This window comes from Sarcophilus harrisii, chromosome 2, assembly GCF_902635505.1.
Source record: "Sarcophilus harrisii chromosome 2, mSarHar1.11, whole genome shotgun sequence".
In the NCBI taxonomy this organism is placed as follows: Eukaryota; Metazoa; Chordata; class Mammalia; order Dasyuromorphia; family Dasyuridae; genus Sarcophilus; species Sarcophilus harrisii.
Genome location: NC_045427.1, coordinates 179,765,284 through 179,781,494, shown reverse-complemented (window position 1 = coordinate 179,781,494; position 16,211 = coordinate 179,765,284).

The following is a 16,211-nucleotide window of genomic DNA, read 5'->3' as shown; positions in this document are numbered from 1 at the left end:
CATAATAGTCTCCTTGTTTAAGGAATATGGTCATAAATGTGATTTATAATTTGGTAGGTTTATTTCCAAAAATTTAACTGATATTTTTAAGAATCTTTCAGATTCTTTTATGTGGAATCATCTTAAAGTTGTTCCATTATTTAAAGAGACTGAGAATAATAGTTTTTGTTTTTGTCCTTTTGAATGTTTCTGTTATAGACAATATGAAATTTAGAATTTTTCTATGTATTGGGCATTTTAAAGCAAAATGATTCATATAATGTTCACCTAATAAAATATCGACTTAAATATGAAAGATAATTGTGTGAACTTTCTGGGATACATCTTTTACTGTTATCAATATAAGGTCATGGTAAATATCTATTTAAGATTTATCTGAAGCTTTGGTTAATGGGATTTGTTACTGGAAGTAAAATTTCTTGGGCCTGTAAATATTATTTGGGAGTTTTAAAGCTCCATCTTCTAAAAGTTACTGGGACAATTACCTGGAGTAAAACTGAGTTAAGGCTATTTTATTCTGTATCCTGTATGTGCTGAACAATCAGTTTTAACTAATTATATTATGCTATAGTCATGTCCCTGGGTGTTTTTTTCCTCCTGTGACTGATTTCTATGATCAGAACAAATGGTCAATAGAAACCATTAATGCAACCATTAATGCAATTCAATTATTTCATACCTTGCTGTTTCCAATCCGATTATATGTAATCAATATATCCTAAATAATTAGGCAAATGAGTATTTAGCCTGATCATCTATCTGTTACTGGATATTTATGTCTATAGATATTCAGGTTTTTAAAGGTTTCTAAATAATGAGAAGACAACTGGCACAGTTGTCTGTGAGACCTAACTTCTATTTATTGAGACTATAGCTGACAACCTTATGCTTGTCCTATGACACAAACTTGTTTTTTTGCATGGGAAGGTGATGGCCAGTCTATCCTGGGCTCTTAACATTTTGTAGTAGTCCTTGTGAACCAGTCTTTGTATGATCAGACTGTTTTAATCGTTATTTCTTAGATTTATTTTTTGTTCTAGATTTGGTCAAATTGCAGCTATATTGACCTACTTCTGGGACCTAAATCAGCCCTTTGTATTAAGTGGCAGATCAATTCTCCAAGAGCCTCCACAGCTGTGAATTTTAACATCTGAAGGAGTTGCAAGACAGCCTTTGTTGATACTGGCATTGCGAACTGGGAATGAGATAAATTGGAGACAAAGGAAAGAGGAGAGAAGTTAGACAATGCAATGGCCTCCCAGTCAGAGAGGTCAGAGAATAGCAACTGCCTCTCAGTCTCCTTGGGGGAGACAGAGGAGATCCATTCTGCAGGTCTGGGTTGGATCTCCAGCAGCCACTGTCAGGTGGCTCCAGTGACTCAACACCTTTGGATACTTTGAATGTTTTCAATACAGCACACAACCCCCTCCCTGGAATAGTCAGCTCTTCACCCATTCTCAGTAGAAAGCAGTTCTAGAAGATGAGACATTGCCCCTACTCCTAATGGACTTTGAGCCTCATTGATTTGGGGGGGTACTGAAATGGTTGATGAATGTTAAATTCTGACTGGGTTCCCTATTACTGTATATTACTGTTAAAATCCTGACTGGGTCCCCTATAACTGTGAGTTTAAGATTTGGGATAAAAATGTTGGGTTTGGGTAACTGTTGTAAAAAATATCTGCATTATCTAATTGATCATAATGTTCCCTTCAGAACATGAAATTGTTTGAGGGATCTTTAGATAAATTCCAGAGTGGAAAATGCCTACTGTACTAGTCTGTTATGTATAGGAACTTTAATTCACTTTCAAGATTTACATGGGATGGTTACTTGAAAATATTTACCCCTCCTTGGATGATTCCTATGATAAAACAAAAGGGGAGGATATGAGATTAGAGATCAGGAAAGCTGGTGGACTTTTCCCAAAAGTACCTGAAAGTAACCCCTAGTTTCCTATTCACTTGGCCTCAGGCACTTCTCCCCCACTCCTGCCTTTATGTCCCTTATCACTGAAAGCTCTCCCAGGAATCCTTTTTCTTTTTTTTTTTTTTTTTTTTAATTTTTATTCCTTTCTTGGTTTATTATTTAAACCCTAACTGGACTGTGATTGCTGGTTATGCTTTAACTTTGAAACCCCTTATTCTATTGGAATTGCCCTGGCAGACTCAGTTTTAGGGGCTATCTTCTGATTGCCTATTTTTAGGAACAATCAGAAATCACCCTTGGAAATCTCCAAGATACAGACATCTTATAACTCGCAGTCTCTCTAATCTGCTTCTCAAGTCCTGTTATCCCAGTTCCTTAATTAGTATTTCAGCATTCACAAAAGACATTGCAGTTTGGTATCAGGCCTCTACAAGTTTGTGGTTTGTCTGCCTTAATGGCGCACTCTGACACTCTACTCAGAAATTCGGATTCTTTCTGTATCCTAGGAGCAAGGTCTATCTGTGGATATTTCAGGTCTCACCCTTCCCCCTTGGAATCTCTGACAGCCATGTAGTGTCCCTTCTAGCATGAATCAGCCCAAACTGAATTGAGCATGCTGCTGCTCTATTAACAGATGTTGAGCTAAGTGCACCAACAACTGCAGACCACCTAACTCAGAGTGAATTGTCTATATCAAATAGGATTCCCCATCTGAGATGGTACTCCAAAACTGCAGAAGACCTAACATGTTTGCAATAGGGAGCCTTTGTAATGCTGTTAACTCTGGGGTTACCTAGAAGAGACTTGACCTTACCATAGGTCCTTGCATTTTTCTAATTTTATTTTGGATTATCTACTTCAAATAGGGTTGGTCAAAATAATGGTGCTCAGACCCTCCAAGATAATTCAATGATTTGAATATTCAGAAGAGAGAGTATGGAATATTATGCCACAGTTTCCTTTAATTTTCTGCCTCATTTTCCCCAAATTATCCTGCCTCAGTTTCCCTAAATTGTTCTACTTCAGTTTCCCTAAATTGTTCTGCCTCAATGACAATCCCCTCCCCCCTTCCTGACTTTTTGGGTTGAGAACCCTGACCATTAGCATCCCATAGAGCTATAAATTGCAAATGGGTTATTTAGAAATAGGTAAGCATATCTCCTATCTCAGACTCAGTGACTCCTAACCTCTCCCTTTTATCAAAAATTATAGTCCTCTGTTGGAATCTTTACAAACTGTTAAGCCATTAGAGTTGATGGAAACAATAATTATCTAATTTAGCAAGGTTCAATATGATTGATTTGATCTTAGAAGGAGATATTTTGGGCCAGAACTTGAAACAAGGTACTAAATACAACTGAGAAACGATGCTTGTGTTCACAACTTTAGAGAGCTCATAGAAGCAAGAAATATTTAAGTACTCATTGGAGTTCACATGTTTGGGAGATTTCAGGATTTAGAAAGAGATATTGGAATTCACATCTCCCTTGAAGTTCTTAAGGGCCAGAGAGCTCTCTGGGAGATAACCCATAATCCCTCTTTCTCAGAGGAGGAGTTAACCTTTGGGAGATCATATACATAGAGGAAGCTCTTAGAGCTTGAAGAGACTTACTACAAACATTGACTGGGGTCAGAGAGGAGCACTCTAGGAGGAAGCCCACGAGCCCTCTCTCCAAGACAAGAGAGATTCATTGCATCTTCCACCTTGGTGCTGGCTGGAGGCTGAAGAAAGCAAAGGCAAAGGACAAAGCTGCAAGAGCTCTTGGAACCAAGCAGAGAGATAGGCCTCTGAGCTAACCGAGCTATATTAAAGGACACAATAAAAGATCTGAACTTTTATCAGCTGGCTGTGATTTTGGGTGATTATTTACTTGTAACTGAAACTAAAGCTGCCTCCAGAAAACCTCCCCAAGAAACCCTCTCTCCCAGAGAGAACTCTTATATTTTGAAGAACAAGAATCTCAACAGTCCTCAGATGCTTTCTGATTTTTTTTCAATCACATAGGGCAGAAGAAATATAAGACAGTAACATGGATGAAACATCAAGTGAGGGCTTTTTCAGGATAGGGGAAATATGAGCATGCTTGTAGGCAAAAGGGACAGAAACAGATTGGGGGAAAAAAGATGGAACCAGGATGATTGATAGAGGGAGCAACCAATTTCTTAAAAAAGATAGATAGAATGGAATCATATGTGCAAGTAGAGAGGTTAATATTGGTGAGGAGTAATGCCATCTCTTTGTATGAGGCAGGAGTTAAGTAGATAATGGCAGAAAGCATCTGATTGATATGGGTGAGAAAGAGAGAAGAGAGAAATCAGGGCAAATGGTCTCAGTTTTTGTATAGCAATCCAGTGTCTTATCCTTAAACCACTTCTTATCTGAACTTCATGGGGGGAAATTATGAAGAATCATATCAAAAGCTTATGTAAAGGAATTTACCTGAACAAGATGAAAAGCCACCTTTTTAGCAAATACTATCTCTAATTTGCGGACGAGGAAATTTCTCAGAGAGAATTGGAGAATTTCCCAAGATTACAAAGCTACTAGCCTACTAGTGGTGGATAACTAGGTCTTGAACCTATCTTAATTGATTCCATGGTCAGGATCTTTTACATTACAACCCAAGCTATAATCAAAGCACATCAATATAATGTTTATAGTAAAAACCTTTTTTTCTATTATATTGTGAGGGATGAGAAATACTTAATGGGTAAATACTTAATGGGCTCTAGTTACTGTTGGCCAAAATATGAAAAAATATAAAAAAGTAATCCTTGAGGTATCAAGAGAAGTCTTTTACATCCTAATATTAAAACATTGTCTGAACACAGCTATAATTAAAAAAAAAAAAAATTTGTCAGTTCTTGGAATCTTCTCTAGGTATTTATCTGGATATATTTATTATTTTCAAGCCAAGTTTTCAAAAAATTATTTTCTCTCCCCCCATCTCCCACTTTATTTGGTCAAAAGTTATTTTTGCTTAAGGGGAAAAGTAATTAAAAACTAAGTATTCTTAGTATACATGAATTGTTCTTGCTAAAATATATAGTTAGTATTCTAGAAATTTCACAGATTAATAGCTGAATTTTAATTCTAGCTATTCAAAGACTTTTATACAAAAAGTCTTTTATGTAAATATAAATATAATAAAAATTACACAAGTGTTAAGTACAGTATATATTAAGTTTGAAAAATAAAATTCTTTTATATCGCTGATGAACCTAAAAGACTGCCTTATGAAGGAAAGGGGAAAGCAGAAGAGGACTCCAGTGTTTTGCCCATATAATATGAATGAAATAAACCACTTTGAAGAGAACTCTTGGAATACTTGAAAATGAGAGAATGCTACTAGTTGGAATGGGGTGGAAGAGGAAAGAAAGTTCAGTGAAAACTTCATAGAGGAGGTACAACATCAGATAAATCTTGAAGGAGAATACAAATCTGAAAAGCAGAGATATTATTACCCTTTACATTCTTGAAAATACTATATAATTTTACTTTTAGATTCCACCTTTGTGAACTTTCCTTAATCAGAAATACCCTCCATTACATTTCTGTTTCTCCAGAAGACTACCTTCCATCTACTCTGTATTTCTATTTTATGTACTAATTCATGTACATATATACACATGTATACTTACATATACACACATACACACATATGTGTGTATATGTATTTATATTATAATGCTGGAGAAACTGAGCAAGATAGAGATTAGAGAACAATTTAATAGTTTATTAAATGGAGAGATGTATACTGGGATCAAATGGATCCATGGTTTGGTCCCAGGGCTGAATGAGACTATTGTCTTGAAGAATCCAGCAGTGAATGTCAGATACAAGATTCTTTTATAGTCTAACAAGAACAATGACATAATGGGGGAGGTACCTGGATGGGAATGACCTAATGGGGGTAGGCACCAAGGATGACATAATGGGAGGTATTGGAGAGGCTCCTGATATTCTAATGATGTCTAAAATAGATAAAGACCTTTATCCCATCAAACATTAAGAGGGAATGATTATAGCTTGAGGTCTAAGGTACAAGACCTTTATCCTAGCAAACATTAAGAGGAAATGGTTATTTTCCTGAGGCAGAGTAACTGAATAGGATAATTAGGGAAAGTGGATCAGGACATTAAAAGAGAACTGCCCACAACAATACCCCTAAAGCATACATTCTTTTATAATCTTGTTGCCTTGTACAATGATCTCTTGGTTCTGCTCATTTCATTCACCATCAGTTCATATAAATCTCTCCAGGACTCTTTGAAATCATCCTGCTGATCATTTCTTATAAAACAATAATATTCCATAACATTCATATACCATAACTTATTCAGCCATTCTCCAACTGATGGGCATCCACTCAGTTTCCAGTTTCTTGAGGGGCTGATTTCTTAATGAGGAAATGAGAAGGAAAAAAAAAATGCTGAATCTCCTCTATAATAAGTGGTTATTAAGATAGGAGAGAAATAATCATATTTCTTACACCACCACCCATACAAACACTTTCCACTTCCCTTGTGTTATTTTCTTGCCCCACATACACATGCCATTATAATGTAAACTACTTGTAGGCATAAAATATGTTATTTATTTGAATTCACATTCTCAGCATATTGTTCAGTACCTAGCACATGATAGGTCTCCTTAGACTATAGTTCATACAGCAAAGATTGTTCTGTTTTTTGTACTTGTATCCCTAGCACAGTGCCTGAGTGTAAGTCTTGTCCTCTAAAAGGATGAGACTAGAATAAAAATCTAACCATATAGGTATAGAAAGAAAATAATAATTGTCTTTAAGTGTTTGAAAAGCTGACCGACAGAAGTAAAGTTATAGACCCTTTATTCTGTTGTGCCACAGTTCTCTTTTAATGTCCTAATCCAGTTTCCTTAATTGTCTTATTTAGTTACTCTGCCTCAGATTATAACCATTCCCTCTTAATGTTTGATAGGATAAAGGTCTTATATCTTAGACCTTATGCTATACTTATTCCCTCTTAATGTTTAATGGGATAAAGGTCTTTATCCATTTTAGACATCTTTAGCATATCAGGAGCCTCTCCAGTACCTCCCTCCATTATGTTATCCTAGGTGGGTGCCTGCCTCCATTATGTCATCCTCACCCTAGGTTCCTCCCCTCATTAGGTCATCCCCATCCAGGTACCTCTCCCATTATGTCATTGGTCTTGTACCCCTATTAAAAAAAAATCTTGTATCCAACATTCAGAGCTGGATTCTTTGAGATGATAGTCTCATTCAGCCCTGGGACCAAACCATGGATCCATTTGGTCCCAGTAAATCTCTCCTATTTAATAAATTATTAAATATTTAATAAATTATTAAATACTCTCTAATCTCTATCTTGCTCAGTTTCTCTGGCATTACAATTCCTTTTTTAAAATAGTAAACAGAACTAGGGATAATGGGCAAAAGTCACAGAGTAGTAATTTTATTTATTTTTTAAAAACTTTTTCTAACTTTTTTATTAAAGATTTTTATTTTCAAAACACATGCATCGATAATTTTTCAACAGTAATGCTTGCAAAATCTTGTATTCTAATTTCCCCTCTTTCCCCACCCCCTCCCTAGATGGCAAGTAATTCAATATATGTTAAATATGGTAAAAATATGTTAAATCCAATATATGCATACATATTTATATAATTATCTTGCTGCACAAGAAAAATCAAATCAAAAAGGAAAAAAATGAGAAAGAAAATAAAATGCAAGCAAACAACAACAAAAAGAGTTAAAATGCTATGTTGTGATCCACACTCAGTTCCCACAGCCCTCTCTCTGGGTGTAGATGGCTCTCTTTATCACAAGATCATTGGAACTGGCCTAAATCGACAGAGTGGTAAATTTAGGCTTAATCAGTATTATTTACAAGAAGTGTCGCTATCTCAGCATGTACTGGGCTCTCCCAAAAGGGACTGAGTTCCTTCTTAGTGGAGGTTTTCAAGGAAAAACTTGATGACTTCTTAGCAGGGATATCACAGAAGCTTTCGTGTTTTGCTCTGGATTGATAAAATCACAAAATCATAACTTAAGAATTAGAGAAGATTTTAGGGGCTATCTATTCCAAGTCCTTCATTTAACATGTGAAAAGACTGAGACTTGGAGGTTAAGGGCTGGTCTTGATAATATTTAAATTCTCTTCTAAATCTTAACTTCAATGAATCAATTCAAGCATATTTATTAGACCTTCCCTCTCTGCTCAGTCTTTAAGGTCAAAAGGGATACATAGAGGATACCTAGATCTATAGAATGTCCATTTCTAATAGGAGCATTTTATACTTTCTAATAAGTGACAAATAGTGATTTGGGGTTACAATATAACCAAGGGCTCACATTTCAGTGCATCTTGCATCTGTTTTCATGGCTATATTTTTTATAACAACAACCCAATTTTTTGTGGTCTTTAAAAAGAAATTTTTATAATCAATAAATTTCTCTCCTAGGCTATGGAATAAATTATTGATTGTATTAATTAGTTATGAAATGCCACTATAACATAGCTCATCCATCATTTAACATCCTGTTTAATAACAAATTCTAAGTTACTGGTTTTGGAGGTCTCATAGTCCCTTTAAGTTCAGTAAACTGAAAAAAGGGCAGATGAGAATGAAGTATTGAGATTTCATGTATGGCAGATGAAAGAAAAGAGAGGTTATAGAGGGATATTAAAGGCACAATAGATTACAGAAGTTTGCTAGTCAATGGATATCCTATATAAAGCCTGGGCCATTGGCTTTTCTCGCAATTATCTTGTAGGTACTATATGAAACAAAATAATTAGTGTTCTCTTTAGATATAAGGAGACCCATTTGTTCCTATTTCTACATCACAACAGGTTAAGGTAATGTGTAAAGTACCAAATGGATATTTAGAGCATATTTATTGAAGATTAGCATCTGTGTAATAGCTTGAAAAGCTTTTTAAGAGAGAATTACAAACATGTGACTATCAGTTCAACCCTAATATTTTCTTTCATCTAGTTTCAAGGTCACCATTTCAAGTTTTAGACTCAAGATGAAACACACTGCAGCCTTTTTTTTTTTTTTTTTTTTTTTTTTTTTTTGTTAAGAAAACGTATGTGTGTCAGCTTATCATTTAGTCTGGTTCTCATAATATTTGTAAGGAGCCTTTGTCTGAGAATGAAGAATGTTGTCTGCTCCAGTACCCATTTGGTAGCTGGAAAGATTGAATTTCACCTGCTTGGGATCTAGAAAACATTTCTTTAAAAAAAAAAAATAGAGCTACTTTTTTTTTTAAGTTTAACATCCTTTGTGAAATAATATCTCATATCTTTTGACAACTTAATAAATTAATTTATATTACTTAAATTTCATCCAAATAATCCTTTTGATTTCTTACCCCCACCCTTATGCAATGACAAGCTCTTTAAATCAATAAATGACAAAGGAGCATGAGTCAATATTGTCAGTTATGAATCAGCAAGATCTTTTTTTTTCATATTTACAAACTCAAAATTGTACAACAAGCATTTCTTTCAGAACTATTCCTATTATCCTAGTCTCTTTTGTTAAAGTATAAGAAAAGAAAAGGAAATAAGAGAAAGGCCAAGAAAGAAAAATGAAAGAGAGAACAGAAGTTACTGAAGAATCAGAAGTAGAAATTTAAGTAAAATGCTCACTACTTTTTGAGATTTTTGATCATATCATCTATTTGGTCCTTGGCTTCCTCTATCTCAGTGGTTAGACATAATTAAATTTTATTTGTGTTTAGCCATTGGTGTCAATGATAGCCACTCATATTATTCTTTATTATAAAGAAAATCTGGGTCCTGTGAGTTCCATACTCACTCTAATAGTCTGCATATATTTCATAGGGGAAAAAAAAACCATAATTAACCACCATGTTCTTAATGGCTTACAGAGTTAATAAACATTTATCACAATCTCCTTTTGGGGACTCTGCTACCTTATTATCAGCCTGTGTGTATATTTATGTATTTATCCAATCAGAAATTATCTCCAAACTTCCACCCATTGAAATAGTTCACTTACTTCCTTGTACTTACCCTGCTCAAATGTCCTTAATATAATGGAGCTGGCTCCATATAAGAAGATGCATATACATGGATACTGTATCAAGTATTTATTTATAATAAAATTGACATTTATCATATCAGAAGACGACAACAAGGAAATAATACAGAATATAAAATATCTGCCAGATCACCATTAGCCTTCTTTTTATCTCAATTTCAGAACCTTCCTAGATATCACAAGAGTTACTTCAACTCAGGACCTCCAGGAAATTCAGTTTGCATTTGTATACTTCCCAAATATCACTACTCATCTAGCAGATAAAAGCAATGTTCAACTCTTTAGATAAAGAGGCAGACATTCTTAAAGGAAACTCATGACATAGGGAAGGGATGTAGGATCTTTGTGGACTCAGGAATAAATTAAAGAATAGTAATTTTCTCAGTCTTAGATATATGTCAAATCACAGATAGTATACCTTGGAACAGGGTAAATTAATTTCACAACTAAGCCCGGAAAGGAAAATTTTGCTCCAACCACAGCCAGTCCCAGTGTTCCTTTCTTTGACCATGGCCTTGAGCTTGGCATTGCACAGTTGCAACTTCATCAAGGCATTTTTTCCTACTACTATCCTTTCTCTCTTTATGTCCAAGTCAAAGATCACACTGCTGTCCAATTGAGGAAGGAATAGCTGTAGAGAAAGTCATTATGCAAGAAACAGTTATTATATTCCTATTTTTTGAAAGGTGCTGGAGATACAAAGATGAGTAAGATACATTCTGTTTTCATTAATCTCTTTAATTTAGTTCATAAGACATTATCACTACTCTGTTTTGAGAGATTCAGGATTTCATTGATATAATTGTGCTTTTTCAAGGAAGCCATCCGCATTTTCTCATCCTTTATGATTTCCACTTTTTTCAAAACAGACCAGTGATTTCATGATGTGAGGAGTTTCCATTAAGGAAATTCCTTTCATTGATGCAAATCAGTGATTCATTTGTGTCTTAGAGAGTTGCTATACGCACTAAGAGGTTAATTGACTTTCCAATGGTCATATAGCTAGTATGTGTCAGAGGGAGGACTTAAAGAAAGTTCTTTTTTTTTTTTTTTTGCCCTAAACCAGAGTTCTATCCATAACATGCTGCCTTTTATACTTCTCCTTATCTTCTTACAAATCATTCAGCAACCACTAAATATACATTTAAAAATATTAATATTTGGTAGAAGTATGAATAAAATTCTTTGAAAGTTCCCTAAAGAGAATGATGAATTCAGCTAAGTCAATAAGAAAGAACTTCAGGGAGGAAATGATCCCAAAACTAGATCTGAAAATGAAATTTCTGAAATAGAGAAGTATCACTTAGAAATCCTGAGTTCCTTAAAGTTCATTTGAGATGCTGAGCTTTACATAAAGCATTTCTTTATAACCCTGCTCCTCTTTTCACTCTCAAACCTCCAGCTGCTAATGTTTCACAGTCAAAATTACCTTGTTCTTATTCTGTATAGATGTGTGTATGTTTTCCCAAAATACAATCTAAGTTCTCTAAAAGCAGCAACTGTGTCAATTTTATTTTTATTTATCTAGCACCTAGCACAGTGTCTGGTATATAGTAGACTCTTGACTCTTGACAAATGCTCGTTGACTGATTCTGTAAAATAATTCTGAAAACAGTTAAGTTCAGTCAAATGCTGAAAGTCCTTAAATGATAAGCTAAGGAAATCTATGGATTCTTGAGATTTGGGGGATATGGGCAAACAAATATGAGTAAAATTCTGTCATATGGATGTTTTTCAACATAATAGGTATGACCACCAACAATTATGTAAATCCAGGAGGAAACCTTAATGATTTTTGAATGAAGGAGTGATACCATCATAGCTATGCACTAACCAGAGGTACTATAAACAGACATTTATGCTCCCAATTGTTGTGATATTTGCAAGTGTCTGATGAATTTAATTCACATTAGTAATTTCCCAGTGATGCTGGAAAGTTCTTTCTTGAGCCTTCAGAGCCAGCTTTCACAACTATGCATACTTTTTAACAGATTTATATCATAAGATTTTATTATCTTTGCTGTTACTCACCTTCTTTCCCTCCTACTTTACTTTCCTATCTTCTTTACTTCCTACCAGTCATCCATTCCTGATCTCTGTGCAACACATACATTCATAAGATAGGTAAAGTTTAAGTCAAAGATTTGTTTATAACAGTTTGATGTTGGAGTTTCTTAAATATTCAACAAGTCTTTACAAGTAGTGAATGACTCATATATGACTGCAAATGTCAACTACTTCTGAAGTCTGATCAGAGAGGAGTTTCTAATAATCTCACTTTTTAATGAACAGTTTAAACTTTTTATGTGTTTATTTGACAATAATATTGTTTTACTGAGAGTTATAGATGTACAAATGACCCCAAATAACTACCTGATACTTCCTTTATGAGTCATATCATCTCAAGCTTGGAGGAGGGTTTAGAGATTTAGAGAAAGCCAACACAATCCTCACATTTTTCTGATAAAAGAAACTGGAGCCTAGAGAGGAGAAATGACATATTTGTGAATCACTTAACCTTTACCTGCCTTAGTTTCCTCATTTATAAAATAGAGATAATAATAGCTCTTACCTCCTAATGTTATGAGAACAAAATAATGTTACAATAGCTTTCCAAATTTAAATTACTATGTAAATACTAGTTATTGTTAACAATCATAATGATAATATAAATCATGTAGCCAGTTCTGTCATTTTGAATATTTTGCAATTCAGTAGACCTATGATACCATCAGTGTACTTGTTGCTCCTCCAATGTGGATCATAACCTGTTTACACCTAATTTTATGGAATTCCTGACCATGATTCCCCATAAAGATTTTACCATCCATACATAAAAGGATTGTCCATTACAACATACTCATGAGCAGACCATCTAGTCTCTGCTTGAAGACTTGCAAGAAAGGAGAAACCATCACCCCTAGAAACCTACTCAACTTCTTGTTCTTGTTTTTGTACTCGGACACCTTCTCCTTCTTGTTCTTATCTTATCCAATCTTTTTTTCTTGTTCCTCCTTCTCCATCTTCTTGTTTATAACTGCTGGTGCACAAATGGCAACACAATAGTCTATCATATACCATTACATTGGTTCTTAGATTATCTTAAACTTGCATTGTTTCAAAACTATATATTTGATTATGGTTGGGTTAGATGAACTCTAAGGTCCCATATAGCACTAAATGCTGTGATGTTATGATTACAGCCTTGAAGTATGTTTCTATTTAATATAATCTTGATATTAAAGAAAATTTGGCTCATTGAAATCTCTGTGAAATTTTCCAAATGAGATGCATCTAAAATATAAATATTTAATTGGATCTAACAACAATTTATTAAGTATCTATTATATACAAAATATAGAACTAAGAGTTAGAGACAGAATTTAAAAAGTGATCTAAAGAAGATAATACTTTATCAGAAAGATATTGTTTGTAGAACCTACTTTGTAGTATTATATTCAATCACTGTTGCAATTCAATTAGCATTCAATTAAATAATGTTCAATTGCTATTATCTTTTATTATCATATGAGATTGTTTTATAAGTGTATTAAATATGTGTATATATAGTACTTTTCTAACCATAAAGTAATATACAAATATATATACGATTATTATTATAAAAATGCAATCATTTTAATTGTAACATGATATCATAGCTATTCATTACTATAAGTGAAAAAGAAAAACAAAATTAGTAATGTCATTTTTTATTTATAACAGAATTAAAGAAACCTTAGATTCTATTCATTAAAGATTCAAACTGAATAATTTTGCAAATTAAAAATGTTTAATTTACTCTTCATATTCAATTTAGAGATTTCCCATTATCTTCATGAGGCAACAGATGTCAAGCTTATAAACAAAACTATGGATACTGTAATTAGACATCTGTTTATGGAGGGAAACAAAAAAACAAAACTTACACTAAGACAACATTTGTTATAATTAAAATGTGGTTGATACTTTTTAACCCTATTGATTCAAAGTAACAACTACTAAAAATGGATGCTAATAGCCAAATAAAACCAAAAAGAATATTCATCCCTTAATAATAACATAACATTATTAACATAATTCTTTTGTGCTCCTTTTATTTGCAAGACCTTGCACTGGGCCCTATTCAGATCCAAAGCAGGACTCTGCTTTAAGAAGTTTAAATTTTAGCTACAGAGATTATAGTACAGAGGATTTTGAGTAAGGAAGGCCTGAGTTCAAATTGTGTACTACATACCATCTGTATAACCTCTCTGAGTCTCAAATTTCTCATCTGGATGATGGGATTTAACTAGATTTCCTCTGAGATTCTTTCCAGCTCAAGATCTATGATTCTGTGATTGTTTGCTTAACAGATACTTGACAGAAACAGATTCCCTGTCCAACCTATTATACAGGGCAGTTTCAGCAAGGATCTAGAATAAATAACTCCTTCCAACTCATGTTATAAAATTAGAATCATTGAAAGTCAGATATGTTTGGTTTGATCAAAAAAATGATTTGGTCAAAGGCTTCATTGTATCCGAGACTCATGAAGAGGAAAAGATCTAAGGGAAGTTGAGGATTAGAAGTTAATGGCTCCCCAGGAATACTCTTAATACATGAATCTATTTCTCTAAGGTTCCATGGAATGTTCAGGGATGACTAGTACCTCTGGTATGAGGCCATGCTGAGTCCTTTTCAGGTCTGCTCATTCACCTTTGGTGTCTACCTTCACCTAACTCTCACCTGAGGCACTAAGAACCTATAGCATGCAGAGTGGCCACACATACTAGTAAAACCACCTCAGTAGATGTGCTAAACCAAGTTGAAGATTAACTGAGGGATCTCAAACTTATCAGGGAATCAGGGGCATGTTTATGTCAAGCATATGAACACTTTCCCCAATGAAATGGGTAAATGAGAATAATTTGTTCTAACTATCACAAAGCCATCAAAGAAGTTAAGGTCATTCACTCCATCCCAAGTCATTGCTAGTTGTCTTGACTTTTGTCTTGCCACTGAACTCTGATGACTCTGGAAAAGAAAATGTGCCTGACAACTTTGTGAAATTTTGTCTCATTTAAATTCAATTTATGTGTGAGTCAAAAGATATCACCCACATGATTTTTACCATTTTTACATTACTCAGAGTGATGTGGTGATGGACAAATGGCAAAACATCATGTGCAGATATACTAGGAGCTGTAGTCATAACCCTGAACATACATATCCCAGGACATAAGTTAGTCTTCTCAATGGACCTGAAGTAGGAGCAGCTTTTACCTTTTAAGAACCTCGCTGTTCATCTCCTGGCATGAGGAAGAGACTACAAAAAGTGCCTTTAAAATTATCTGCTTCACCTAACCCAGACATTCCCTGCTTACTGTGGGAGGTGGGGATTGTACCTATAGTCAACACACACACACAAACACACACACACACACACACACACACACACATACACACACGCTTTTGCAAAGATGGTTCAAGTGGCCATTAGTACGCGGAATATGTGCACACTTATGGACAATACAAAATTCAGTGGACTTGAAAAGTGAACAACTCTTATTGTAAGAGAACTAAAAAGGATCTTATTAGCAGTTCTGAGTGAATCTAAGTTGACAAATGAAGGCCAATTTACTAAAGTTGGAGCTGGATACATTTTTTTTCCTTCTGAAGTAACCAAAGTGATAGGTTGAGGCTGGTTTCACAATCAACTAATCTACTTAACAAGTTTATATGCCTTCCACAGGAAGTAAAATTAAGATTTAAGACAATGTGATCACCATTTACCGGAAATTGCCATGCCACCATTGTCAGTGCACATACTCCCACCATGAAAAAAAACGTGGTGAGATCAAAGAAAAATTTTAAGAAGATTGGAGACTCTCATCATCAATGTGATGAAAGAATTCTGAGTGATTTTAATGCAAAAAAAAAAAAAAGCAAACTGTCAGACATGGAAGGGAATCTTTGAGAGGTATGGAGTGAAAAACAGCAATAGCAATGGTTACTTACTTACAGTTGGAGATTTATGCATCTCATGAACTTTTTGTCACTAACACTATCTTCCATTTACCTAATTGGAATAAAATTTCATGAATGCACCCTCACAGAAAACACTGATATTTAATAGACTGTTGTTTTAAGAAAAAGAGAAACAAAAGGTGAGAGTGATGCATGAAACAAAGTACTGGGCTAGTCAGAGACATATATTCTCCATGC